We start from the raw sequence: 6,187 nt of genomic DNA on the forward strand, positions 1-6,187 counted from the left end.
AACATCCATATTACTAGATCGGCAGATCCTCTCATATCAAAAAAGATGTACATGATTCATATCAAATGACACTAGTTTTCATCGAGGTTATTCTAGTTACCACAAAACACTATATCTTTTACCTCCAATGCATATATACTGCCCAGCCACCATCTCTCAACCAAAAATGCACCCAAAATACTAAAAAAGATCCCACCCAAAAATCCACTGATTGTATCTTGTTCACTGAGACCTCCGAAGAGAGTCAGTGAGGTGAGAAGGGAATTCGGCAAAGAATGTCGTCATCATCCTCTCCATCTCATTCTGTCTATCCAAAACTCTGTTCAACCTTTCCTTCATCTCGTCTATTTCAGCTTTGTGCATCTCTGCATCTCCCTTATGTTTGGCCACTAAATCTAAGTATCGTTGATCTCGCTCCCGGTCACGAACTCTAGTAGTCTCTGGTATCACCATCTCACCCAGCCCTCGTGCATAACCTGGTCGACTTCCAAGGACCTCCCTGAAGACTCTCGCCGCTGCCTCCTCAGTACGTTGGGAAGGTTCTAACTCATACATCTTGGAGACCATGGATTTCTGCACATGGTCAGAGAAGATTTGTTGTAAGTGCTCCTATGACATTGATTTGTTTATCACTTTTGGAACAAAAATTGAACCAAGAAGTAGTAGTGGCTGAATGTAATTTCTCAACATGCACATGTATGTCTTCTGTGGTAGGAGTCACAAATTTTTCCATCTTCTTTGACCAACGAACTTCCTTGTAGAAGTCCACCAAGTTGGCTCGTTCAGCCCTCTACAAATTTGTGCATATGACATGTATCAATCGAATATACACTTTGTATACGAAAGATGATTATTCTAAAATATATTCCGTTACTCAAACAATGCTTATTTTGACTACCACAGCTAGCTCTAGCAAAGCTGAATCTGTTTTTAGTTTGCATAATAGCATATCCCACTCAAACTATGGCAATATTACCTTCTCCTCTAGGATCCGGACAAACGATTTACGCCCTGCAGTGTGATTGGTATTGAGTCTCTTCCGGTTCTCCCGATTTTGGGCTGACATTTTCTGCCCAAAAACAACCATTCTTAGTACTACTACACGTGTGATCCCACCAGCCAACCTCCAATCTACAGCACTATATATTGTATTACTTATCTAACTAAGTTCAGAAAACAACCACACCATACCTTGAACGCATCAGATCCCCATCGACCACATAGCTTTACCCATACGAGATTGTCGACCAAAGTTGTCCCAGACGCCAACGCTTCTTCATGGCTGCCATAAGCCATGTACTTCTTATGCAACTCATGGTGAAAGGCGTTAAACCTCTTTCGCAGCTGTTTTCTAACTGCCAATCGATGATTATCCAGCTCCCAATCTAATTCGAAGTCACCCTACATATTTATAACAAAAAATGTAGTTATTTACCAGACATATATGCTAAGTTCACTTTTAGTTTTGTCAGCGAAGTTTTTAGAAAATTACCCCGACCCTTCAATCAGCTCATCCTTCTCTGCCTTCGGTACGTCACTCCATCTAGCATATGACATGTCCAAATGATGTTTTAATATCCATGTTATCCGCGTAGTAAACATTGACGCGTTCTCACAACAAGGTGCGGTTTCTCCATCATTAATCTTTAAGTGAATTTTCCCATGCTTTCGTAATTTTTCAAACTCTGTGCACTTCGCGGGCCCCCGCTTCCGTTTATTCTGAACTTGGTTTACAATAGGCATCATCGTTGCCTCCATGTTTGTATGAAAGTATAAATTAATATATAAATCTCACAATAATAAATGTCTATTATTGCCTATTGTACTACTACATGATTAAACTACATGATTAAAACTGTTAATTAGTGTTAATCCAGTTATCAACAGTAATTAACCTTACCAATTTCTTCTCTAGTTGGTTGCGGTTGCGGTTGCGGTTGTGGGATTGGATTGGCAGGTGGAGTCTCCCAAACGTGTGAGGGAGGCTGTGTTGAGTCATCTGAGTTGGACTCAGATGACTCAACAGGGCTGTGGTATGACGCGATGTGAACACCGCGTGGTCGGCAGGCTCGAGTTGACCACGGTGGCAAATGTCTTCTAGGACGGATCACTGGTCCTCTTCCTCTAAAACGGCCACTTGTCTCCATGAGGGCACCTAAAAATATAACTCATTAAATCTTGTCAGTTGTAGTTATTTAACAATTTATTAAAAAATAACTCCCGGATGCATTGACCATGCCAAAGTACATTTAAATATGCTGGAACATAAACTAATCTTAGAGCATAAGCAGCAGAATATTCATATATAGTCGGCCTGCAAGTGATTGTAGCGAATTGGGGGGGTAATTGCGACGAAAACTGGCACTGAGAAATCCGTCTTTTCTTGTAGTTTCTTCCAGCAATAAATCCTTTAGTATCGTGCTACGAAATGAATATATAGTACTCGATCGGTCCCTGTCTGGGCACCACATAAAGCATGCACGCTAGTGTGCATGCTTTTGATCTTTTGAAGGCAGACCAAATTTTATATTCAATTTGAATCTGGACATTTGGTTTTTCCTTTGTTTTTCTATCCCAGCCTTCCTCCATGCATGCATCTAATTATTATAAGAAATCACTAAATATCTGTATTTATTTTGAAATTATAATTGATCTAATATATCATCAGTATATACCGATGTTTAATTATATATATATATAATTAACTACACACTAGCTATATATGTAAGTATCATTACAAGAAAAATTCTGAGCAAATGGTCAATTATATACGATGAGAATGACTATTTTCCATCAATTTCAGAATGGAGTAACAATCCTAATAATCACAAATATAAATATTTCTGTATGTATTCTAATGATCATGTGCATATATATATATATCAAGTTCCATTGACATTTTTTTGCCTAACAAAAGAACTAGTTTCACAACTTTTGGCCTGTGCTGCTGAAAATGGCTTCTAGATAGGCATATCTAATATATTATATAGATCGATGGAACTTGATCTTATTAACCACATTCAAAATCTTATATACTTCATATATATATATATATATATACACAAGAAAACAGACAAAAGGATCACTGGGTTCAACCATTGTATACTAACCTTCTGTTTTGGAGATTTGGCAAGTGGATGCAATACCATATTGATGGCTGAAAACAAATCTAGTTCCCGTTACAGAGAACCAGTAAGTAAACATGCTTTCTTTAGCTTTTTACATCAACTCCACCTATTAGAATGGATATAACTATGTTGTAAATAGCTACCCCCTCCCTACATGTTAATGTCATGATGACAAACCCCCCCCCCCCCCCCCAAGCCAATATACATCAGGACAACACCCAGAAATTGCAAAACACTATATCTCAAACATGTTTCGGGGAATCCTCACACTTTTATGGACAAAGTGTGCTTAAGGGTCTTTAACAATACGTATAACTAATTTATTGCAGAAGCCTACCACACTATACCAGCCACATCTCTATATGACTTGCTTAAAAATGGCTCCAATGCAACCACTTACCAGGAAACAGCTTCTGTTATGGAACCTTTGTGGAGTAGATCAGCACTGGTCCAATGCAGCTTCCAGGTATGGACGTGGGCTGGTGAAAAGCTGAAGCTTTTCTTCAGGTTGTAGCAGGGCAGCTAGAGGTGCATAAAGGCAGGAACATCTATATTCTTCAAGTGTTTTCTGGTTCTGCCGTGTGAAAGTATGAAGAGGTGCATGACTTAAACTGTCTTAGCTCTCAGTCTGATCATGTCAGCAGCATGAGATTACTATTTTGCCCTCAATCTGTCTCAGCTTTTTGTAAAACTCCCGCCCATCTTGTCTTGGATGTTAGCGCCAACTTTTTGGGATTTATCCTGAGATACATAAGTTTCGAATATTAGTAGTAGATAGGGACATGCTAATTGGCTTGTAACTCCCACGGTGACAGCTGTATATATACTTAGTGTAGAGAATAACTATCATTTTGAAATACAGAGTGTAAGGGAGTGTAGTTCATGCTAAATTAACATCGTACTGAAAATCCTTGGCACCTCTCTACTTGGCCAGATTTCATTGTTATTATCCCCCAGTCTTTAACATATGTAGTTGACACCATTTATATAGTTGTGCTTTGCATCATATTTATAGAACATATGGAAATCACATTTTACTGGCAGCAGTATGGGATCACCCGTTTAAGTCTGGGATCACCCGTTTAAGTCTTTAGCTGAAATTTGAGAGCTCCATATAACATATTAAATTTCAATCTGGGTAATATATATATATATATATATATATACTTTTTCTTGGGGAACTCTATTTTATTCATCATTCGTACCTCACTTCTCTCTAGGCCTTGAAGAAATGTCTTCCTTTCATGGTTGGGGGATTTTATTGTCAACCTGCTTATTATCCAACATGCAATTCCTTCAATCCAAAATAGAAATTAACTATGTTGCTCATATACGTTTTACATGCAACCAGTTTTTCCATCCCAATTATAAAGTTACACCCGATGAATTGACCATCTTGCATTAGATTTCTAACATTACTACATAACATATTAATTTAACACTCTCATCACCATCTACACTCTGTTTGGCAAATGTTGCACCCAAGGGTGATGTCATTTGTACCACTATTTCCATTTGACATACTTTTTCAGATTTTAAACAAAATCTACGTGCTATTCCAATATGTAATATAGCATTCGAAGCACCAGATTAATCTCCCATTAATCTGGCAATACCAGCTTAATTCAGAAAAATTTCATTTAGGGGGTGGGAGGTATACTTAGGAAATGCTGCAGAATTGTCGTAGGATTTTTCATGGTTTGTATAGATTTGCTAAACAATTAATGGACTGCTTTCTTTAGATTTAAGTTGCCACTAATGGCCATGCATATTGCTGGATTTTGGGAATTAGCTTATACATTACATCTATCTTCTAGTAATATTCATTTGAAGATCTCCCATCTTATATCCCGTGCCACGTCTTGCGAACATGTACACCAACCTCGCACCTGCATTAACATCACATGTGTATCGAATAAATGAGGATCTAAATCTTATATATCTTAGTGGGTGAACAAAATGGGTTGGAAAAAATCTTTTACCAGCAATTACAAGAAGTTAACTTGTATTATTGATGAAATGTTGTGAGTTGGCCATCTCGCATCAATAGGGAGCATACACCTGTTAACAAAACCATAACAGTTGGATTAGCTCAATAAGGACATGTAATTATTGAGCATATTAACGACACGCACCAACGCGATTGAAAAACTATGTTGTAGTTGACTTGGAAACAATCCTGTGTCCAACATCCCATTTCGGGGGTTTCAGAAATACAGAGTATTTACCTTCCAATAAATATTCCCCACAAATTGTGTAATTTTACATGGACTCCTCATCTGTGGATATGCCTTCCTCATCGGAATATTCTCCATCCCCATACCCATCATCTGAACCAGACATGGCGAGTGGATCTTCCATGCTTGCTCTTGTAACTAAATCTATGCCTGCTGGACCCATCATCGCCACTTCACGTGCATCAATTTGCCTAGGTTCTATATCAATCCGACTTAGTGGAGTCACCACAGGAACTTCATCACATTGCATGGGTACGTAAGCATATGCAGATTCATTTTCTTGATAAGCATCATCGTCACTACATTGACCATCCAAATCTTCTAACACCCTCATGATCGGTGGAATGCCATATACATTCCTATTATTGAACTTCTGCACAACACACCAATTTCCCCTCATTCTTAGATCTCTAATGTAAAAACACTGCGAAGCCTGGCATGCCAACACATATGGGTCATCCTTATACCAAGTCCTGTCCATATTAACACTAGTCATGTGGTGGTCTACTCGTACACCCCGTTTCTTATCGCCAACATCAAACCAATCACAAGAGAACAAGTACACTCGACGCCCTCCCATGTAGTGTAACTCCACGACATCATTGATAACACCATAGAAGTCCACATTATTAGACTGTTGGTCCCCAGTTACCACCACACCTGAATTTTGTGTTCGTCGCCAAAGTTCACGCTGCTTTGTATGGAACCTTTTCCCATTTATTATGCAAGCAGCATACGATCCCACCCAATTGTCAGGACCACAAGCTAACGCATATAGATCGGCAGATATGCTAAGTGGGTTGCTAGCTCGCTGGTCTTGAA

Source organism: Juglans microcarpa x Juglans regia, chromosome 7D (genome assembly GCF_004785595.1).
Source record: "Juglans microcarpa x Juglans regia isolate MS1-56 chromosome 7D, Jm3101_v1.0, whole genome shotgun sequence".
Taxonomy (NCBI): Eukaryota; Viridiplantae; Streptophyta; class Magnoliopsida; order Fagales; family Juglandaceae; genus Juglans; species Juglans microcarpa x Juglans regia.